At 39.2% G+C, this 24,664-nt stretch overlaps 1 protein-coding gene across 2 annotated transcripts in view; it reads right to left on the bottom strand.

The window, feature by feature from the left end:
• LOC129410164 (proline-rich protein 15) overlaps positions 1–23,701 on the bottom strand; it is a 34,222-nt gene extending 10,521 nt beyond the window's left edge. The window contains exon 1 of one of the 2 annotated variants that reach the window (XM_055157657.1): positions 23,447–23,701. The gene's annotated coding sequence lies outside the window, so the exon portion shown is untranslated. Of the gene's footprint in view, positions 1–23,436 lie in introns of both variants that reach the window. The other variant, XM_055157656.1, reaches the window with a different exon arrangement.
• Positions 23,702–24,664: the final 963 nt, after the last annotated feature.

The following is a 24,664-nucleotide window of genomic DNA, read 5'->3' on the forward strand; positions in this document are numbered from 1 at the left end:
GATTCTCGTCCGTCATCGCAACAAACTTTGTGCGAAATGTGAGGAAGCGACAGTTTGAAAAAGCCTCTAAGAACCGCTGCATAAACCACGTGATCCCCGCATCCCGACGAGTCACTTACACTAGAAACATAGGGAGTTTGATTGACAACCTAACAGCCAATAGAAAATGAGGGAGCCTCGTTTTCTATTGGCTGATGTTTATCTGGCCTCAACACGTCCAGAGTTGATAAATTTTCATTATTTTTTTTTTGGTCATCATAATCACAAGGCTGCTGCATCTCTGTAATGGTATTTTAAACTTTCATTGACAATTTGAAACAAAACAAAATCCTCCATACAACCTTTAAGTTTTGTTCTTTCTTCTCTTGATCGTTGTGGATAAATTGTTCATGTTAGAATGTTTATCCTTTGTGGAGTTTGTTGGTTGAAGATTTGGTGATGAGGCAGATTTATGAAGCTGCTGGAGAAAACGACACACATTTACACAGAAAAACATTAACTGGTGGTTCCACAAACCTACAGCGGGAAACTTCAGGCCGATGTGAAAAAACTATCGTGGATCCAGTTTTCACGTCTGGTCCTCAAGAGTTTGTGGACATGTTGAATATTTCATGATAATATTTGATAATCATTCAATTGTGGACTTTCATTGTTTTAATCCATGTTTGAATCAAATTTATTTAATCTAAGGTGTGTAAATGTCATTTTTAAAAAGTAATGCACGACGATAATGTTCAATTTTAATGCATTCATAAACAAGGAGGTTGTAATAAATAAAAACTTGGGGTTTTATGCCTCTTCTTGCACCTACTTTTTATCTAATGTGCTTTTTTAAATTGTTATATGTTGTATACGTGCAAAATAAAAATAAAGAGACACGTTTAATGCAATAGTGTGGAAGATTCTGGACAAAGCAACAGCATATAGAGCCAACAGAAAAGTCACACAGTGCAGCTTTAAAGAGTAACGTGTGACGGAGCTGCAAGAAACACAAACGTTCAAATCATTTCGTACTGTCACATAAATCTTTTGTCTCTTTAGACTTTAGACTCGTGGTAAAACCAACATGTTGACTCAAGGATGAACTTCCTGTAACTTCAATAAGAATATGACTCAGGTCGGAGTAAAAGTAAAGAAAACCTGCCCAAAAGCAAACTCACGACGCAAGGACACGCCCGAACACCACATTTATCACATTTAAAATAAAAAAAATACATCAACTTTCTGCTCAAACTAAAACTATTACGTTGGGACGAGATGAGACGATTTCCACAAGACGAGACACAAGATTAGGTCCAAAAAAACAAGACAAGACGAGATTTTGAAATAATTTATAATAAAATAATGGTGCGATCTCGTTTGCAGCTTTGGTCAAACATTTTCTAATTTGATATTTTTATTGTAGTTTTACAGTTGGACAAATGAGTCTGGATATAAGTGGAGCACATTTATTGGAATGGACTTGGAGATAAGTATAAAAAATGTGCAAATATTCATTTATGTTTGGTCTTAGATTGAGGCCAGTTCAATCCTGAAGTGGACTTGTTTGGGTCCAGTTCTAGTCCTGGTTTAGTCCTGGTCAAGAGACGGGACGAGACACAGTTTCCACAAGACGAGACAAGATACAAGATTGGGCCCAGAAGAACAGGACAAAATGAGATTTTAACATAATTCACGATTCAGTTTCCAATTTTGGCCTCACAATTCTTTATTTATTTGATTTCATATTTTTGTTTCCAAAACTGGTAAAACTGGTAAACTCCAAATTGGACTGAAACTAAACAGAATGAACTAACGGAGGGTGCGTTCACATCACACAATGAAGTCTGGTCGTAGACTGATCTCCAAGTCCTGATGTGGATGGGTCCAGTTCTAGTCCGGGTTTAGTCCTGGTCTACAGAGACACAATTTCGACAAGATACAACAAGACAAGACGAGATTTGAACATTATTCCTAGTCAGTGTTGTGGAGTAACAGATTACATGTACCAGAGTGAAGTAATCAGAGTACAAATGATGAGTAACTGTATTCAATTACAGTTACTGTTTCAGTGAGCGGTAATTGGATTACAGTTACTTTGTTGAAATAAATGGATTCCATGGCGGTATTTTCCTGTTTTCACATTTTGGGCTATTCCCTTCTTTCTTTTTTTTTTTTTTTTTTCTCAGTAATTCCACTCATTGCCGAACACTAAACCAGGACTAGGTCTGGATTAAAACTAGGTCTAAACCAGGTCTGAACCAGGACTGAACCAGGACTAAACCAGGTCCAAATCAGGTCTAAACCAAGTCTAAACCAGGATTAAAACCAGGCCTAAATCAGGACTAAACCAGGGTTAAAACCAGGTCTAAACTGGGACTAAACCAGGACTAAAACAGAATTTAACAGGACTAAATCATGATGCGTGGACGTGTCTCCTTTTCTTCCATCAATAATATTTTTTATTTGGTTCAGTAAAGTCTGGACTTTTCATTGTTTTTTAGCAGATAAAACATCTTATGTTACGATTTCCTCGTCTTTGTTTCTCTACAGCAAATCAAGTAATTAAAAGTATTCAGATTACATTACTCACTGTAAGTAATTTAATGGATTACGTTACAAACTACATTTTGGAGTATGTAATCTGTAATCTGTAGGGGATTACATTTTAAAAGTAAACTTCACAACACTGTTCCTAGTTTATACATTTAACGATTTCAGAAGGTTTTAATTATTTGATTTCATATTTTTGTTTACATTCTGACCTGTGAGTATATTTAAGTGCCACGGCGACTCATAAACCATTATCCATATGTGCAAAGGAAACAGGTATTTAATTAATCAAATTTTACTTAATCAGGACAATACATGTACTTCAGAAATCCTTTGGAGAGCTACTCAATATCTCAATATCTGCGGAACATAAATGGACGTTTCTTCCTCTAAACGGGGAACGCCTCCCGCCACTGTCAACATCCGGTCTCACATATATGTCGACGTAAAACTTGTTAGTGTTGAAGTAAGAGTTGTACACTGACGTTTGCATTGATCGTCGTGTAGTAAGGGTTAGTGTAGAACTACAGCTATGTGGCCTATCAATAACTAACGTCAAGGCTCATGCCGTGCTGTCGTTAACTAACTTGTTAACTTGGTTCTTTAGACTTTTACTGAGAAAAAGCGGATAAGTGCAAACTCTTTCTGTTTGGTTGATTACGCGCTACAGGAAAGCACATTAGGGAGCTTCGTCCTCGCTGCAGACCGACACTCCTCGAGCTACTGGTTGCTCCCGAGCTACAGGTTGGAGACTCCTGGTCTAAGCAAAGTCATTTTTATTTTTGTACTGCATTTAAAGGGATGATTCAGAGTCATTTTCAACCTGGAATCCTCCGCACCGTGACCTCTACATCACACTTGTAGTCAACTGCTGCTGGAGGTTGGGACGACCAAATTGCGAGAAATGGGGATAAAAATCTGATGTAAATTGATGATAAAGGAAATGTGGGAACATTTTGAAAAAAAAAAAAAGACCTTAGAAATGAAGAAATATAAGGCTGAATGAACATAGACACACTCCTGACCCTTTTTGTCCGATTCAAATGTAAAAAACTTGGAAAAAAATCTCACCCCGACTGGTCAGAAGTGGAAGGAGAACTGAATATTTGTACTCGCCTTCAAGTAAAGTTACACGACTTATAAAGTATTCACTTACAAGGACTGCAGCCACAATTGTACCTCAATAAAAGTAAAAATTACGCATGAAAAACACAGGGTCAGTCCTATGTTCCCTCGTTTCTAAGATATTTTTGTTTATTTCTAAGATTTTTCTCAAAATCAAACACTAAGTCAAATCATTTTTATTTTTATACAACATTTAAAGGGATGATTCTGAGTCATTTCAACCTAGAGTCTTTTGCACCGCGACGTCTACATCACATCTGTAGTCAACTGCTGCTGCTGCTGGAGAATAGTTTGGGTGTAATTGACGACCAAATTGAGATAAAATCTGATGCAAATGTGGGAACGCAGGGCCTCATTTTGGAAAGAAAGAAAAACAAAAGACCTTAGAAATGAAGGAACATAAAGCTGAGGGAACATAGACACACTCCTGACTCTTTTTGTCCGATCAAATGTAAAAACTTGGGGAAAAAATCTCATCCCGACTGGTCAGAAGTAGAAAGAAAACTGAATATTTGTACTCACGTTTAAAGTATTCACTTACAAGGACTGCTGCCACAATTGTACCTCGGTAAAAGTAAAAATTACACATGAAAAACACTACTCAGAGTACTAATTACTTTTTAATGTGATTTTAGAAGTAGGGTTGGGCGACACGGAAAAAAATAACATCTTTTTGCTCACACGGGGCAATTATAATTTTAATCGCTTGTAATCAAAGTAAGAACACAGCCGTCGTCTTTTTACACTTTCATTTTTATCCCGCCCCGCCTTAAACTGCCTCTAATTACATCTGCATAAGTATGTGACCTCATTTTAATATCTTAAATTAAATTAGAATGAGACTTTTTTTTCCCCCCGTGTCGGTTGTTTAATTGCGCCAGAACCTGTTTTACAAGGAAGAAACTCCGGAGTGAACCCGTTTCACAATGATCCTCGATTTCACCTTTTAGTAATTTTGAAAAACTCGATTAAAAAAACGATTCACATGATTGAATTCGTCTGATTAATTTCCCAGTCGTGTTAAAAGCTTTTTCTGTTTTCTGTTATTCAAAAAAACATGACTAGTTATAATTACATGCACAGAATTATCCTCAATTACAAACAGAAGTATAAGTTTTTTAAAAATTCATTCTAAAAAGTTCAGTTTCAGGTTTAGGCCCAGTTTTGATGTTGACAAATTCACGTCTGAACGCACCGCAGATCTTCACTGAAACCAACAATCTTTTTATTCCAAAGACAAAAACTAAAACTCCTTGCCAAAACAAACACTCCCATGTACTTCTCGTGTACTTCAGCTGAAGTACAAGTACACGCCTCTGAATACCACACGCTGACGTGGTCACGGCCGCCTGACGTCCGCACTCGGCTTCACATTTTCTCACCACATTTTTGGGAACTTCCAGGTCACGTCCAGGTGACAGGAGGCAGGACTGATCGACTGGGGTAAAAATCATGATCTAAATTCATCTGGCTGTGATTTTTCTGACGAGTGTTGAGCTTTTCTCAACAGTTTCATGTTCAAATAATAAACAAAGACGATTATTAACCTGTTATTAGCCTGAATTATGTTGACATTGTCTGTCTTCTGTTATTCCAAAAAACCCTTAACTAATTCCAATTACATGCACAGAATTATAATCAAACAAACAGAAGTACAAGTTAAAATATTGATTCCAAAAAGTTCAGTTTCAGGTTTAGGCCAAATTTTGATGTTGAAAAATTCACTTTTTCGCTTTTCTCATCACATTTTTGGAAATCTCCACAATCACAAAAACTAAAAACGTCCCGGTAACAGGAGGCAGAACTGATCGACTGTGATAAAAATCATTATCTACATTCATCTGGCTGTGATTTTTCTGACCAGAGTTGACGTTTCCTCAACAGTTTCATGTTCAAATAATAAACAAACACGATTATTAGTCTGTATTGTGTTGAAAATTACAATATTGTTTAAAAAAAATATAAAAGAGCTTTTTAAAGGCATTTTCTGTCTTCTCTTATATATAATTATCTTCAATTACAAAGAGAAGTACAGGTTAAAATATTGATTCCAAAAAGTTCAGTGTCAGGTTTAGGCCCAAGTTTGATGTTGAAAAATTTACTTTTCTCATCACATTTTTGGAAACTTCCACCTTAGCAAAAAAAACCCCCAAAAAGTCCAGATAAGAGGAGGCAGAACTGATCGACTGTGATAAAAATCACGATCTAAATTCATCTGGCCGTGATTTTTCTGGCAAGCGTTGACGTTTCCTCAACAGTTTCATGATTAAATAATAAAGACGATTATTAGCTTGTATTGCGTTGAAAATTACAATATTGTTTAAAAAAAAAAGAGCTTGTCAAAGGCATTTTCTGTCTTCTGTTATATATAATTACATGCACAGAATTATACTCAATTACAAACAGAAGTACAATATTGATTCCAAAATGTTCAGTTTCAGATTTAGGCCCAATTTTGACAAATTCACTTCAGCTTTTCTCATCACATTTTTGGAAACTTCTGCTAAAAAAAAGAGCTCAAAAAAAATTATCATTTGGATTAAAACCTGCATGAGTCAATTCTTTAGTATCAAAATTGAGTTTGAAACCGTCAGATTGTGAGAACACGACTGTAAACGTCTCCATTAAAGGTTGTATAGAGGATTTTTTAAGGGAAGAGAAATACAGTGACAGTACTTTTTTCAAATGTTGTGCAAGAAATCACGTTTGTTTACATCCAGTTCAGAATTACTGTTGAAGTTTCCTGTCTAGAAATAATTTAACGACCGACGCGTCAGTTTTTAAACCCTTCGTCTGCTTCAGTCGCGCCATCGCTGGAAGGAATCTCCAAGAATCACCTCAGTTTGTCTTTGCTCCTTTTCTCCTTCTCTTCTTCTTTCCGCGACCTCAAAAACGGATTTTCTTTTGCGGCGAACCGGTCGTGGATTCTCGTCCGCCATCGCGACAAACTCTGTGCGAACTGCGAGGAAGCGACAGTTTAAAAAATCCTCTAAGAACCGCCGCATAAACCACGTAATCCCCGCGCGCCGACGAGTCAGTTACACTAGAAACGTAGGGAGTTCGATTGACGACCTAACACCCAATAGAAAATGAGGCAGCCTTGTTTTCTATTGGCTGATGTTTCTCTGGCCTCACTACGTCCACAGTTGATACATTTTCATTCTTTTTTTCTTTTTGGTCATCATAATTACAAGGCTGCTGCGTCTCTGTAAGGGTGTTTTAAACTTTCAAGGACAATTTGAAACTTAAAAAAAAAATCCTCCATACAACCTTTAAGACGACACAAGACGATCACTGAACATTAGACGTTCTGTCAAAATGAACGAGCTGAAAACATAGAGACTATAGACCTGGAATATCCGATCGTTACTGAACAAACGGTAAAAGGAGCTGTTAACGTCATGACATCACGAGGTGGAGCGGCGCATTTAGAGCTTTACAGATGTAGACAGACGAACAGAGGTGGGATCAAGTCTTTGACCTTATCAAATATAATGTTTTTTTTTTTTTTACACTGTCTCTGTTTACACACAGTTATCTGATCACTGACGTGTGTAAACTGCTCCATCTGATGTGGGTGATCTGATTTGAGTCTCGTTCTCACCTGCAGATCTGGAGGAAACGATGCAACGAATTCACCGATTCACACGGGAAAAACTGCAACACGGTGAAATTGAGGATCATTATGAAACAGGTTCAGTCCCGACTTTTCCTCTCGCGAAGCAGGATATTGTGTAATTACAATAAAACAAACAAATAATATAACACACAAAATAATGTAAATGTAACTGAATTGACAGTTTAATGTTTAAATAAGAATGAAAACGTAATGAACTTCGAGTCCCGGCTCTGACTTTGATTAAAATCTTAATCGCCCGGCGTGTGCAAAAAAAAACCAACACATTTTTTGGCCACATGCCGAGTCCCACTGACGCGTGTCACCAGGTGAAACTCTGATGAGCTGATTTGTCTCTTGTGTACACACAAAGCACAAAGCAAAAAACTATTTCACAGCCATTTTCTGACACTTCAACCAGAACTTTTAAAGGCCTGTTTACACGAGAACGCTTGCGGATAAAAACGACAAAATATTTAATCGGAAGTGCCTTTCGTTTAGACGGTGACGGCGTTTCTGGGGTTTAAAAACGCAAAAATCTGCAACCACCCTCCAGAGTGGAAAAGTTGAATCCGCTCCGTCGTAGTGTTTCCGTCGACACTGCCCAAGACACAAAACTCTGGTCAGATCGGCTCAGGTCGCCTCATCGTTTACGTCACAAACATTCCCAGTCAAATTCCACACACTTTCGCGTCACCGTATGCAGCAGATTTACTCACACAAACACTCGTCTAAACTTTTTTACGTAATAAAGTCAGATTTGAGCTGTAGGGGGGAGAATACATAATGTCTATGTCTAATTATAATCAATTCTTTTGGTCGTATGTTGCAGCTCGGGTCTTTTAATGATGACGTAGATTTAATTTAACAGATTCACTGGGATTTTCCTGTTTTATGTCAGTGATATGAAGAAGGAATGTAACGATATTCAAATTTCTCGAATACGATACGTGACAGATACACATCTCACGGCATGATATTTATTTATTTATAAAACTGAATATTCTAGTTTTTCCTTTTAAAACGCCTTGACAAGTCTGTCATAATCCAAAGAAATAAGACTTAAAAGTCTTTTTGTATTGAAATAGAGCAAAGGATCATGGTCTATGTAGTTCACTCTGTTTCTTTAACTCACACTGCACCACAACAATGAATTTAAACAAAAAGACTTGTAATTTGATATAAGCCATGGCCAGTGTTGGGGAGTAACAGATTACATGTACCTGAGTTATGTAATCAGAGTACAAATTATGAGTAACTGTATTCAGTTACAGTTACTGTTTCAGTGAGTGGTAATTAGATTACAGTTACTTGGTTGAAATAAATGGATTACACAGAGGGATTCTCCTGTTTTCACATTTTGGGCTGTGTCCTTTTTTTTTTCCCCCCGGTAATTCCACTCATTGCTGGACACTAAATCAGGTTTAAAACCAGGTCTAAACTAGGTCTAAACCAGGTCTAAACCAGGTCTAAAATCAGGTCTAAACTAGGACTAAACCAGGACTAAACCAAGACTAAACCAGGTCTAAACCAGGACTAAACCAGGACTAAACCAAGACTAAACCAAGTCCAAACCAGGACTAAACTATGTCTCAAACAGGAACTATCAATACTATTTCTAATTTGGTTCAGTAAAGACTGTTTTTTTTTTTTTATCAGACAAAACTTCTTATGTGAAGATTTCCTCGTCTTTGTTTCTCTACAACAAATCAAGTAATCCAAAGTATTCAGATTACATTACTCACTTTAAGTAATTTAATGGATTACGTTACAAACTACATTTTGGGGTGTGTAATTCTGTAATCTGTAGGATCTGTAGAGCTCCTCCCACCCGTGTGACATCTGAAACGAGCACGGCGTGGAGCGTTTGGACCAGGGTCACTAGAATAAAAAAAAAAAAAAAAAAACTGGGACATCTCCGTTTTTGTGGTGGTTGGTAATAATAAAATTGTGAAACTAGTGCGTAAATAAGGAAAACTGTTCTGCAGAAACATTCATGACTAACAATGTTGGGAAGGTTATTTTAAAATGTAATCCCCAACAGATTACAGATTACAAACCCCAAAATGTAGTTTGTAACGTAATCCATTAAATTACTTAAGGCAGGGGTGTCCAAACTTTTTTCATCAAGGGCCACATATCTAAACACAGATGAAGCAGAGGGTCGATCGAGGCCGTAGACTGGTGCTGAATACAGAGAATAATTGAAAAATGTGCAGGTTTAACACGTTAGAATGAACCATCACACTTTATCTATGCCAACATCTTTAAAACCAAACACTAAATATTAAATATTTGCTTTATCAAGGTAGATTTTCAAAAAACTTGTAGTAAAAAATTATTTTTTAATTGATGCAAGGTCATTTGAGCCAATTCACCTGGAAGCCTGAGGGCCAAGAAAAATTTGTCTGAGGGCCGCATTTGGCCCCCGGGCCATAGTTTGGACATGCCTGATTTAAGGTGAGTAATGTAATCTGAATACTTTGGATTACTTGATTTGCTGTAGAGAAGCAAAGACCAGGAAATCGTAACATAAGAAGTTTTATCTGCTAAAAGAAAATAAAAAGCCCAGACTTTATTTAACTAAATAAAATAATAGTATTGATAGAAGAAGTTTAGTCTTGTTAAATCCTGTTTGAGACATAGTTTAGTCCTGGTTTAGTCCTGGTTTAGACCTGGTTTAGACCTGGTTTAGACTGGTTTAGACCTGGTTTAGTCCTGGTTTAGTCCTGGTTTAGACTGGTTTAGTCCTGGTTTAGTCTGGTTTAGTCCTGGTTTAGACCTGGTTTAGTCCTGGTTTAGTCCTGGTTTAGATCTAATTTAGATCTAGTTTAGACCGGGTTTAGACCTGGTTTAAGACCTGGTTTAGACCTAGTTTAGACCTAGGTTTTAGTTTCCCGCAATGAGTGGAATTACCGAGAAAAAAAAAAAAAAAAAAGGGGGATATAGTCCAAAATGTGAAAACAGGAAAATCTCTCTGTGTAATCCATTTATTTCAACAAAGTAACTGTAATCCAATTACCACTCACTGAAACAGTAACTGTAACTGAATACAGTTACTCATCATTTGTACTCTGATTACATAACTCTGGTACATGTAATCTGTTACTCCACAACACTGATAACCAACATGTGAGTCAGTACAGTCACATTTTCTTTGTGGTTTGGTCATTTTTAAGTAGATTTTTTGTATTTTACCTAAACAAGTGACAGTTTATGTTTCTCTTTACTGCGACAGGGATCAAACTGGTCAAAAATAGAGACACCTGGTTCATTTCTTGTATAAAACTGGGACAAGTCAGTGGTTTTGTATAAATCTGTGAGGACAGGAGACACAGACTCAAAACTGGGACTGTCCCGGAGAAACAGGGACGTCTGGTCGCTCTAGTTTTGACCAATCAGAGCGAGAGCTGCTATCGGGACTCAGAGCGAGGCTAGATCACTTTTAGACCACAGATCTCCAACCTTTTTCTTTTGATGAGCTCCTTTACAAAAACAAAATGCCAAAGAGCTGCTCATTTTAGCCGCCACAGGAAACTGAACGAAGGAAAGCTTTAGACAGGGAACAGTTCGACGCCTTTAAAACATGAACCTTTATCTGTTTATTAGTGCACAAAGTTTGGCATCAAAATTATTCGAGGTGTAACGGTACACGCACCAAACAGTTTCGTTACAGGACGTTCGTTTCGGTGCAGGGCTGTGCATGAGTGAATTTGCACAATCTGCGTGTGTTTACATTCCACCACCACATGAGGACAAGTTGTCAAAATCTGAAGATTGAGTAAAAGTTCACGCTGGAACTGTTTGTGCTGCACTTTACTTTTGGAAAAGTTTTGTTTCCTGTTTACAAGGAATTTATTTTTTATAATATTTCAAACATTTGTTGCTTATTTGAGAATATTTTATTGAACTTATTAGTTTTACCAAGCAGCACTTTGCATTTATTTTATTTTATATAACTGTTGATTTAGTTTTGTTGTTTTTTTTTGGTTGATTGTTTTGCATTTTGTTCCCAAACTGAACTGAAAATGAACCGAACCCCGACCTCAAAACTGACGTACAAACCAAACTGTGATTTTTGTACCATTACACCTTTAATGGAGCACTTTGTATTTATTTTATTTTCCTGTTTGTAGAATATTAAAACAAACTGTTGGTTTAATAAAAACACAAATAAACAAAAAGCAAATGGTTTTACATTTTGTTCCCAAACTGAACCGAACCGTGACCTCAAAACCGAAGTACGAACCGAACTGTACCGTTACATCGCTTAAAAATTACACATTTACAAAAGTATTTCATCAAATTTGAGTCATTCAGCACAAGACGTGTAATTCAGAAATCCTTTGGCGAGGGACTTGGAAGAACGTGGAGAGCTACAGGCGCTTTGAGAAAATTTAAGCATTTTAAAAACTTTATGTGGTGAAAATAGAAAAGAATCCTGCAAAATCTGACGTTTGTGAAAGTTACTGATGCTCTGTCAGAACACGGGCCGTGCGAATCCCCCAAAATAATTCTTTCTCAACTCAAACTCCCGGAGCTGCAGTACCTGGAGCGGCCACTAGAGGCACTAGAGGGGGAGGGGCTTATCCAGTTTATTACAGATCGACGCTCCCTCCCGAGTATAAAGTTATTTTAATATTAACGTTTATCACAGTACTTCTTTGTTCTGCTTCGGCGTTTTGTTCTCGTCGCGCTTCGCCCTTTTGCACACAGCCCTCTGATTCAAGGAACTTTAAACAATGAAAACCGAGTAAACGAATGAGTAATAAAATAAATCAGCGTGACTCATCTGCACATGTGCATTTCAAGAGTCTTATATTATATTATTATTATTATTCCTCTAACAACACAAAGGATTTCAGACGTCACGCGCTATTTTTACAGCGAATTAACAAATGAATCAGAGTCCAAAGTGCAATTTCAATTTCACATTCACGTAACATCACAACACTGGAGATATTCATGTCATCAATATGTTAATGCTAACTGTAGGCCCTGCTCTGTCTGCGGCTTTGTCAGGCTTTAATCTGAGCTTTATTTGAACACAAGCTGACGAGAAAACGCTGAATTAGTTGGAATTACAGCGAGGCGAGCGGCGGAACCTTTCTGTTGGAGAGTCCGTCACCTGATTTTCTTCGTGGAGATGTTATTGTGTGGTCTGGAATGTTCCACAGTGTGACGTTAAACCGGCCTGGTTCAAGAGCCGGCTTCATTTCGTGGAAACCGTGTGACCTCGCAGCATTAGGATTCGTTCGCTCGACGGTAGGCGTGGACTTTTTTAATTTAACCAATCGCTGTTATTTGGTCTTGACGTTTGTAATGTTCCAAATCCCGTAGGAAAAAAGACAATAACGTCTTTCCCCGAGATAAAATTCACCAAACATTCTCTTTGTTCCGGCTTTAAATCCTCGATCTCGGGAATTATTGACAACATCGTTCTGTCTTCGTCAACATCTCGACGCTTTGTTTACTATTGTGCTGTTCCATAAAAGGGACATAGACATGACGAGTTTGACGTCGGTTCGCCATCTACAACTTCCGGGGTTCTTGAAAACCGTCGAGGACAGGAGAGTCAAACTCTAATTCACATTGGGCCAAAATTTTAAACTGGGACTAAGTCGTGGGCCAAACTTAATATTTATTCAAAAATTTCAACAACATCTGCAAGTTTTCTCTTCTTTGAGAAATGTAATGTTAAAACTTTTCTTTTTAAAATAAATGTTTAATAATAGTTCTTTCTTAAACCTCACATTATCCTCGGGGTCACATTGACCCAAAGAAACTTTTTTTTTTCCTTCCCGCTCTCTTGTTTTTTTATTTTCTTGCCAGGCGAAAAAATAAAAAAAACAAGAGGTCTGATTGACTCGCCCCAAGAGAGCGGGAAGGGAAAAAAAAGTTTTTCGGGTCAATGTGACCCAGAGGAGAACTTAAACATTGAATCCAGAACAAGTATAATATAAAATAATAACAACATTTTAAATAAATCATGTCTGTATAGTCGATGTGTGTGCCGCGTGCAGCTCTGATACAGATTTGATATGATCTCATGGGCCAAATATAACCGAGTCTGTCATGTCTGATCTAGTGTATCTCGTGATCTAGTGAGTCGCTGAACAGAAATGAAACTGAGTGGAGGCACAAGGTGGCATCAGCCTGACTGACATTAAACTGCTCTTTACATTTATTCAATTACAAGTGGTTTTAAAGCTCAAAAATCCCTAGAAAAACAGACGTTCAGACTGTGAGCGGGGTCGCCTCTCCACAGATCTGACCTGTAACTCGGTCTGGGACAGGTCTCCATGACGATAGAAAAGTTTAATGCCAAGACTGTGCAAAAATATTGAAATATTGATATATCGTATCGTTTAATGTGATGATACAGCATCGCCAAGAGGATTTTTTGGTATATTTGACTAAATTATTTTGTTCCAGCTACAGTTTTGTTGTTTGTTCAGAGGAAGGAAACTGGTTTATGCGACACATTTGACATTTTCACTGTTTTGATTAAAATGTTTGTGTATCATATGAACTTTGCACAATAACTGGTTTAACTAAGACTTTTAGTTTCACAGACATGATTTAGATTTATTTTATTGAATCAAAAGTGCAGCGTATTGAGGTATGTGTCATATCAGCAACTTCTTAATGATACCCAGCCATAATGTGGAACATTCCAGACAATGCAATAACATCTCCACGGAGACGACGAACTCTCGGACTGATCACATTCTCCTGAAAACGTGCTCTTTAAATCCATTTTGCTTAGTTTTTTTTTCTTGGGTTTTCAGACGATTTTTTAACTTTCTTTGGCCGTTTTTTGCTCGTGTTCTTCGTGTCTCCATGGTAACGGCTGCACATTCCACCATCAGAGACACATGCAGAACACACACAATAGATTTGTCGAGCTGGTTTACGGCTCGTCGTCTACCCACACGAAACTAAAACGGGCACAGGGTTCGACGTATTCTCCGTCGCCATAAATAAACAAAAGCAAAAATCAATTTATCACCATCGCTTCAGAAAGTGGAGCCATTATTCAACCGCGAACGCTCGACATGTCAGTTGAAAGGACTTTTAAGATTAATATGAAAAGGTGTGGAGCCAAAGTCGAACAAAAAAAAAAAAGAGTTTCAGGATCGTAGCTTTTGTGTTCGGCCCAACGTGAACACAAATGTAACTTAACACCGTGAAGGGTTGAACGCAGTATCGAAAAACTCACCCACTGCACCAGACTCTCGAGGGCAGGGCTGCTCGATTACGTAAAAAAAATATATATATATATTAACACGATTGTTTAGGTCAATATTGAAATCACGATTATTCAAACGATATTTTTTACTTACACGATGCATTTATTCAGCATTTCTCTCCAAAAAAAACACTAAAGTCAGACTGCAGGGTTTAATTCTCAATTCGGATTTTTTTGCGAGGTCGTTCACATTTCCAGTTACCGTATTTTCCGGGCTATTAGATGCACTCTTAAGCCTCTAACCCCCGCAATCCAGAACCCACAGACACGCTCATCACTCCACGCCGACGAGGAACGGAACGGAGGAACGAACCGAAAAAGCCACGAGCGCGACGTGCCGCTTCTAGACACGACTGAACAACTGAGTCACTGCGAACACGCCGACAATCCGTTGGTCCCAGACACACCCTCCCTACACGCCACAACTGAACAAAGCCCAGAGTCACCGTGAACGAACAAACAAACAAAACCACTCACCCATCACACTGTTGGGTTTCATTTAAAGTCCCACGCGGTTTATTTGTGAAAAAAGATCGAAAATAGACCATTTAATGACAGTGCGTCTTATAATCCAGAGCGACTAATAGCCCAGAAAATACGGTAAATGAACATAATGCAGAGAGTCTAAGATTTATAACGACGTATAACATGCCCACGGGAAATATCGACCCTGTTTCCAAGTGCCCATATCGACTGATTAAAGCAAGGCCTGACCAATATATCGGTCAGGCCTTGCTTTAAACAACCCAAAAGAGTCCCGAACGAGCATTGAAAGACACGACGACGTCACACACAGCGAAGTTGCCTAAACTCTGGGCTTGTTTGTAAAAATCGGGTCCAGTTGTTGGTAAAATGTTCAGGTTACACGTCCACGGCCGTTTCGTTTGTTTGAGTCTTTATCCTCCTTGTATTTGACTCGCAGGATCTTTATTTTTTGTTGACATTGGAGTCAGGACCGTCTGTAGCCGCACTCGGACATTCCTTTGGCGATCATTTCAAAATCCGCCCGCTTCTCCAATTTGTCCTGAATACAGTGATCCCCACAAATATGAATAAACTCTCTAACCTGATTTTCCCTTCAGTGACGAGACTCTGAGCCGTGTAGACGTGTAGGTTGGATGAATGTGACCTGACCGTTCAGACTGAAGTCACATGTCCAAAGATCAGATATGTATCGGTTTTAGGAGCACAAATCCAAGTGTCCTGGGTCACATTTGAAAAAAAAAATCTAATCTGTGTGGTTCAGACTGTCATTAAAAGATCAGATACAGGAACATAGGGGAGAAAAAAAAAGATTTGGGTCACTTCAGGCTGCAGTGTGAACGTAAACTTGGATATGTGCTCCTAAAACCGACACATATCTGATCTTTGGACATGTGACTTCAGTCTGAACGGTCAATGGAATGAAAGTGAGGTTAGAGAGTTATTAAATATTTGGGGGGATCGATGTGTTCAGGACAAATTGGAGGAGTCTTATCGGGACCGGGCGGTTTTTGAAATGTCCGAGCGCGGCTACAGACGGTCCTGGCTCCAACGTCAACGAAAAATAAAGATCCTGCGACACAAATACAAGACTCAAACAAACGAAGCGGCCGTGGACGTGTAACCTGAACATTTTACCAACAACTGGACCGGATTTTGAGAGACAACCCAGAGTTCAGGCGACTTCGCTGCGTGTGACGTCGTCGTGTCGTTCGATGTTCACGCGGGACACTTTTGGGGCGTTTAAAGTTCACACTGGAGATCACAAACAAGTCACGTTTAACTGGAAATGTGAAGGAAATCGCAAAAAAAGTTTAGATTTCACAAAAAAAATCAGAAAAACTTTCAAACTGAAAATAAAATTCAGGCTACAATATGAACCTTAGAGCAGTTTTGTGATGTATGAAACATAAAATGAATAAAATAAACTTTGAGCATGAAATAAGGAACAGAAAAACATAAACGTATCCAAAATAAGATCTATATATATATATATATATATCCAAAAAAATAAAACTTTAGGACTCGATTTCTGTAGGTTCTATGTTCCGTTTTAATCATCACGGCCAAAATAATTGTGATTAACGACTACATCAGGATACGTTGCCGACAGTTTTAAAATGTTATGGATAATTATAAACTGTTATAAAACCGCACCTTGTTATAATGTCCTAATTAAATTCACAATTTGTAAGAACAACGGTGTGTGGGATTCTTCTGTGTTTGTGTTTTTGGGGCTGTTCTCTCTCCTCAAAAGTTCTCGTTCTTTTTATCTTTTTCCGTTTTTTTACCTTGTAATAAGTGAAAACAGATCTAGAAAAGAACGGCATGGATAAAGTGGCTTTTTTCTGCACATTCTGGGATTAAAAATGCGACGACTTTTGTTGGCGATTATCACGATTATATAAACTGTTCCTCGGGCGATTATAGAAACTCTGAATGTGGCGTCACGGACAGACGCCAACAGACGCCTTTGTAAAGTGAGCACATTTTCGAGTCATTCACATTGAGACTCTTGGTGTAAAAGTGTTGAGCTCAGAGCTGTGATCAGCAGAGACAGAAACACACTGGGTTCAGTATCAGATCCTGGTTGAAGTTGACAGACGAGGCAAGTGAAGCTGCATCGGTGTGACAAACACCCGACAATATTCAGGCTCCCATGTCCGAGTTATTGAGCGACACAGACTCAAATGTGAAAAAAGAAAAAGACACAGACAGACTAAACCAGGGGAGTCTAAACTTTTGTCATCAAGGGCCACATATCTAAACACAGATGAAGCAGAGACTGATCGAGGGCTGTAGACAGATGCTCAATACAGTGAATAATTGAAATATGTGCAGGTTTAACACGTTGGAATGAACCATCAGACTTTATTTATGCTCAAGATCCTCAAAACCAAACAATAAATATTAAACATGAGCTTTATCAAGGTAATTTTTTTAAAAACTTGCAGTAAAAAGTTTATTTTTAATTGATGCCATATAATTTGGGCTTTTTCACCTGGAAGCCTGAGGGCCAAGAAAAATTTGTCTGAGGGCCGCATTTGGCCCATGGGCCGTAGTTTGGACATGCCTGATCTAAACTGAACCCAATTCAACTGATTCAACTTATAAAATGTCCTGTTTTTAGCCTCGTGTGACAAATGCTACAGTCGGACTCGATCCAAACCAGAGTCCTGACCCAGAGTCCCGACCCAGAGTCCCGACCCAGAGTCCCGACCCAGAGTCCCGACCCAGAGTCCCGACCCAGAGTCCCAACCGAATCCTGACAGAATCCTGACCCAGACTCCTGATCCAGAGTCCCGATCCAGAGTCCCGATCCAGAGTCCCGACCCAGAGTCCTGATCCAGAGTCCTGATCCAGAGTCCCAACCGAATCCTGACAGAATCCTGACCCAGAGTCCTGATCCAGAATCCCGGCCCAGAATCCCGGCCCAGAGTCCTGATCCAGAGTCCCAACACAGTCCTGACCCAGAATCCCGACACAGAGTCCTGATCCAGAGTCCTGACCCAGAGTCCTGACCCAGAGTCCTGACCAGAGTCCCGACCCAGAGTCCCGACCCAGAGTCCCGACCCAGAGTCCCGACCCAGCGGGAGCAGCTCTGGTTCTGTTCTGGGCTGATGTGGTGAGTTTGTACAAAGTTCTACCTGCTGCTGTTTGATGAGTTCACGGTGAGAAGTCGAGATGAGGACGACCGCGGTTTTAACGAGGAACATAGAGAAACATCGGGAACATGGGGCTGATCCTGTCCTGGTCCGTACGGGAGGGCATCTGGAGTACCGCCATGAATCGAGGAATTTATGACCCGACCACAGACAAGTCACGTTACTAGAAAACAGCTCCCGTCGTCTGGATCGTCAATATGTCGACCAAAACAAAAACAGTTCACTTTTTGGGCAATTCCAGGACTTAAATGATCCAAATAATTCTAGTTTGATGAGTTCAGTCTAAAAGTTTTTATTTATATTTATATTTTGATCATCCTTTTGTTTGTCTCTAATCTCTGTTTTGGTTCGTTCATTAGAAGTCGGTCGTTTGTGACGTTTCAGTCTTGGACTAATTCATATTTTTCTGTCAGAGTGTCACTCAGACGCACAATTTTTAAATGTTTACACAACATTTTTGCAATTTTTCCGGTTTCAAATCCTGTAATTACTTTAAAACAACATTTTGAGACATCTGGTCTGGTATGAACACGTCTGCGCTCGTAAATCACAGAGAAAAATGACAAAAGAATCATTTTTCAACGGCTAAGAATGCGTGGGGTCACACTGTGTCAGATGCCCTCCCTTCCTCCTGTAAGTCAAATGAACGTTTACTGTGGTGAATTTGAACTTTTTAGATAAATATGAACTGTACTTGTAGTTTGGCGAGTATTTTTAACACATTATATTCTTCGGTTTGTCAAAAGTACTCGAGTCATGGTCACTCTAAACCCTGATCCTTGGCTTCTCTAACACTTTGGAAAATATGGGTCACACTGGAAAAAAAAAAAAAAAACAATATCTAGGTCATAGTCCGGGGTCATCAAACTAAGGCCCGTGGGCCAAATCCGGCCCGCCACACCTCTTTGACCGGCCCCACAGCCCCTCGGCCCCCACCCACCTGAACTGACTCAAAAGTGTCATGGCCTATTTTTATTTTTTTTTATTACTTTTTGGTAAATAATAACACGTCTGCATCTTGTATTTTGTTGATTTTTTCAGTTAAATAATTATATTTATATGAAGTATTTATATTTAAATAATTGTATGATGTATTTACTTTTACCAACAAATTTTCGTCACGTGACAAACTCAAAATCAAACAGTGACTGAGTTTGTCTGATGTGTAAAGAAAGTGAGGAGGTTTGCAAAGAACATAATCTGTGTCATCAGGGTCAAACAATTCTGTTACATGGCCTATTCTATCTTAAATTTTATATTTAATTAAATTTTATCTTTAATTTTAATTTATTTTATCTTTAATTTTAATTTTATCTTTAATTGTATTACTATTATTATTTACTTACTTTATTTACATATGTTTTTGTTATGCAAGTCACATAGAATTTAAAAATAATGTATATTATATATATATATATATATATATATATATATATATATATATATATATATATATATATATATATATATCCTGGTCAGTTGTTGTTGTTTTTTTTTTTGTTGTTGTAGAAAATTTGTTCTAAACTGAAAATGTTAATAAAGTTTAAAAAATTTGTTAAAAAATTTAAGTAAAAAAAAATTATCAGCCTAAGAACACGGCTCATTTCACTCTATTTTATGATCTTGGTTCTAATGTTCTTCCCTCACACAGAAAACACTCTGCCCCACCTTGTGATGTCATGTGGTGATACAGGAAGTGCTGCTCCACTGTGGTTTAGAACTGGTTTAGTCCTAATTTAGTCCTGGTTTAGTCCTGCCTTAGACCTAGTTTAGTCCTGGTTTAGTCCTGGTTTAGTCCTGGTTTAGTCCTGTAGATTTAACTCATTTCTGACTCATGTTTAGTCCTGGTCCAGGTCTTGGTCTTGGTCTGGTTAAACCTGGTTTAGTCCACGTGGACTTGAGTCATTTGAAGCAGCGTCAAATACTTTTAAGTGCTCATATTACTCTGTTTCATATTCTCTCTCTCTTTGTTCTAATGTTTTTCTCTCAGAACAGAAAACACTCTGCTCCACCTTGTGATGTCATCATGTGGTGACACAGGAAGTGCTCCACTGTGTTTTTAAACTCCACACACCTTCACTAGAATCATTTGCACCATATTATCCACGGAATTGCAAGTCTCAACTGAACTAAAGGTAAAAGGATCTGTTTAAGTTGAAAACTACCACTTCATGACATCACAAGGTGGAACAGATCATTTTGAGCTCTGGAGATGAACACAAACTAATAATAAAGAATTACTCAAAACAAAACTCCAGGTCTGTTTTTGAGAACAGAATGACAGTGGTTTAGTCCTGGTTTAGTTTTAGTTTAGACCTGCCTGGTAGTCCTGCTGTAGTCCTGGTTTAGTCCTGGTTTAGTCCTGGTGTAGTCCTGGTGTAGTCCTGGTGTAGTCCTGGTGTAGTGGTAGACCTGGTTTAGACCTGGTAGACCCTGCTGTAGACCTGGTTAGTCCTGGTTTAGACCTGGTGTAGTCCCTGGTTTAGACCTGGTGTAGTCCTGGTACCTGGTTTAGACCTGGTTTAGACCTGGTTTAGACCTGGTTTAGTCCTGGTTTAGACCTGGTCCTGGTTTAGACCTGGTTTAGACCTGGTTTAGACCTGGTTTAGTGGTTTAGCCTGGTGTAGACCTGGTGTAGACCTGGTGTGTAGACCTGGTGTAGACCTGGTGTAGTCCTGGTTTAGACCCTGGTTTAGTCCTGGTTTAGTCCTGGTTTAGAGATCCTGGTTTAGTCCTGGTGGTTTAGACCTGGTTTAGTCCTGGTTTAGACCTGGTTTAGTCCTGGGTTTAGTCCTGGTGTTAGACCTGGTTTAGACCTCCTGGTTTAGACCTGGTTTAGTCCTGGTTTAGTCCTGGTTTAGTCCTGGTTTAGGTTTAGTCCTGGTGTAGACCTGGTGTAGACCTGGTTTAGTCCTGGTTTAGACCCGGTTTAGTCCTGGTTTAGTTTTAGCTTAGTCCTGGTTTAGACCTGGTTTAGTTTTAGTTCAGTCCTGGTTCAGTCCTGGTTTAGACCTGGTTTAGTTTTAGTTCAGTCCTGGTGTAGACCTGGTTTAGAAGTCCTGGTTTAGTCCTGGTTTAGTCCTGGTTTAGTCCTGGTTTAGTCCTGGTTTAGACCTGGTTTAGTCCTGGTTTAGACCTGGTGTAGTCCTGGTTAGTGGTTTAGATCTGGTTTAGTCCTGGTTTAGATCTGGTTTAGTCCTGGTGTAGACCTGGTTTAGACCTGGTTTAGACCTGGTTTAGACCTGGTTTAGACCTGGTGTAGTCCTGGTTTAGTCCTGGTTTAGATCTGGTTTAGATCTGGTTTAGATCTGGTTTAGTCCTGGTTTAGTCCTGGTTTAGTCCTGGTTTTAGACCTGGTAAGTAAAAATTTCATTTACACCGTGTTAATGAAATGAAACCTTAATTTTTATGATATTTTTTTATTTTATTTATTTTTGCCTTTTATCACATTAATATTTTCAAATTATTCAGCAGCCTAAACATATGAAATACTATTTTTAATAAACTTCATTCAATTTTACGTGTTTTGTTTATTTGTTTTTATCATGACTCTAGTTCTAACAAAGTAAAGTATTAGTAATAATTGTAATAATTAATACTCTTACATGTTACTTACAGTTTATTACATGTATGAAGCTGTATTAGGCATCAGGTCGACTTTTGAGGACTTTACAATTACTTTCTAATAATGACTTTAGGCCAGTTGCATAAATACACATCATACATCACTTACGTCTTATTATTTAATATTAAAAACATGATTATTATGATGTTATAGAGCTGCTTTATCAGGCCTATTATTATTTACATATTTTTTTACATCATGAAAACACAGACAGGCCTATTCATTTGACTCTTATTATCTATTATTGAAAATACAATAAGTCTACAGCTTTTGGACACTTTTATTCAGGATAATGTTACAGAATTAAAAACCTACATGAACAGAACCTGAGTCTGGCCACGTCGGACACAAACTCTGCTCTAAATAACAAGTTTAGATTTTATTTAGGGTTTTAATTCACAAATAAATCCAAGATATTTTTGTGTAATGTGAAATAAGTCAGAGTGACTGAGTCTCTTGACCTCTAGACCCGGTTTAGACCCGGTTTAGACCCGGTTTAGACCCGGTTTAGACCCGGTTTAGTTTTAGCTTAGTCCTGGTTTTCTCCTGGTTCAGTCCTGGTTCAGTCCTGGTTTAGACCTGGTTTAGTTTTAGTTTAGTCCTGGTTCAGTCCTGGTGTAGTCCTGGTTTAGACCTGGTTTAGACCTCCTGGTTTAGTCACGGGTTTAGTCACGGTTTAGACCTGGTTTAGTCGCAGTTTAGTTCTGGTTTAGACCTGGTTTAGTTTTAGTTTAGTCCTGGTTTTCTCCTGGTTCAGTCCTGGTTCAGTCCTGGTTTAGACCTGGTTTAGTTTTAGTTTAGTCCTGGTGTAGTCCTGGTTTAGACCTGGTTTAGTCGCAGTTTAGACCTGGTTTAGTTTTAGTTTAGTCCTGGTTTAGTCCTGGTTTAGTCACGGTTTAGACGGTTTAGGTTTAGACCTGGTTTAGACCTGGTTTAGACCTGGTTTAGTTGCAGTTTAGTTCTGGTTTAGTTTTAGTTTCGTCCTGGTTTAGTCCTTGTTTAGTCACGGTTTAGTTCTGGTTTAGACCTGGTTTAGACCTTGTTTAGTCCTTGTTTAGTCGCAGTTTAGTTCTGGTTTAGACCTGGTTTAGTCCTTGTTTAGTCCTGGTTTAGACCTGGTTTAGACCTGGTTTAGTCCTGGTGTAGACCTGGTTTAGACCTGGTTTAGTCCTGGTTTAGACCTGGTTTAGACCTGGTTTAGACCTGGTTTAGACTGGTTTAGTCCTGGTTTAGACCTGGTTTAGACTTGACTCCAACACAAGTTTGAGAGAAACTTTACCCAAAATAACCAATTTACATTTTATTTCCGTTTAAATTCCCAAATAATAATAATAAGTTAATAATGAGTTAATAATAGGTTAATAATAGTTTAATAATAGTTTAATAATAAGTTCCAGCGCGTGCGTCTCTTGTGTTACGCGGATAATCAGTAGAACAATGCGCGTGAGTCGAGCCGGTGCTTTTGTTTACGTCGTGAATGCGTGGCCCGGTTTGGAGCAGGTAACGCAACTTCGCCCTGACTAATCCCCTCCGAGTGCCCACGGAAAAACAGGTTTGGGGCCGTGAGAACGTGCAGCTTTTTTACGCAGCCGTGATTCACAAACAAAAAAACACCTGAGAAAGTCAACAAAGCCCTTACCTGGATTTACCTGGACGTACGCGACGTGAACTCGTAACGAAGAACAACAAAGACGACGACGAAGAAGAAGAAGAAGTTCTGCTCCGACTCCGGTCCGAGCGTAATCCGAGTTGTGTTTTTGGCTTCAGTAAACACGCGCATCCATGTTACGCGCGCACTCGAACGTGTCCGTGGTCGTGTCGGGTTGCATGGTGTTCCGGTATGTCGGTGTCACGCACGGAGCCCCGGGGACGCTGTGCGAGCTCCGCGTTTGACACATTTATAAAGCGCCACTGGACCTGCGGGTTCCGCCTTCGAAACTTCACCCGAGATCCACCTGTGCGCGCGCGCCATTGGCCACGGGTCACGTGACGCGGCTCAGGTGAATGTGGGCGGGGCTTGGGGGGGGGTAACCTTAGCAACCTGGGAGCGCGAGGGACGCCTCCGGGTCCCAGTGCCAGTCCGAGAGGGAGACTGGTTTAGACCTGATTTAGACCTGGTTTAGTCTTGGTTTAGACCTGGTTTAGTCCCAGTATAGACCTGGTTTAGTCCTGGTTTAGTCCTGGTTTAGACCTTGTTTAGACCTGGTTTAGTCCTGGTTTAGACCTGGTTTAGTCCTGGTTTAGTTCTGTTTAGACCTGGTTTAGACCTGGTTTAGTCCTGGTTTAGACCTGGTTTAGTCCTGGTTTAGTCCTGGTTTAGACCTGGTTTAGTCCTGGTTTAGACCTGGTTTAGTCCTAGTTTAGTCCAGGATTAGTCTTTGTTTAGTCCTGGTCTAGACCTGGTCAAGACCTGGTCTAGACCTGGTCTAGACCTGGTTTAGACCTGGTTTAGTTTAGACCTGGTTTAGACCTGGTTTAGTCCATGTTTAGTCCAGGATTAGTCTTTGTTTAGTCCTGGTCTAGACCTGGTCAAGACCTGGTCTAGACCTGGTTTAGACCTGGTTTAGTCCTGGTTTAGACCTGGTTTAGTCCTTGTTTGTTCCTTGTTTTCCTCTGGTTTTGACCTGCATTGCTTTAGTCCATCTTTAATCCTGGTTTAATCCCCAAGTAGCCTTGGTGGTTTTGTCCTGGTTTTGACTCTTTAGTCCTGTTTTAGTCCTGTTTTAGTCCTGGTTTAGTTCTGGTTTAGTCTGGTTTAGTCCTGGTTTAGTGGTTTAGTTCTGGTTAGTCCTGGTTTAGTTCTGGTTTAGTCTGGTTTAGTCCTGGTTTAGTCCTGTTTAGTTCTGGTTTAGTCCTGGTTTAGTCTG

Source organism: Boleophthalmus pectinirostris, unplaced genomic scaffold (genome assembly GCF_026225935.1).
Source record: "Boleophthalmus pectinirostris isolate CB_2022bp ecotype Guang Dong unplaced genomic scaffold, ASM2622593v1 HiC_scaffold_21, whole genome shotgun sequence".
Classification (NCBI taxonomy): Eukaryota; Metazoa; Chordata; class Actinopteri; order Gobiiformes; family Gobiidae; genus Boleophthalmus; species Boleophthalmus pectinirostris.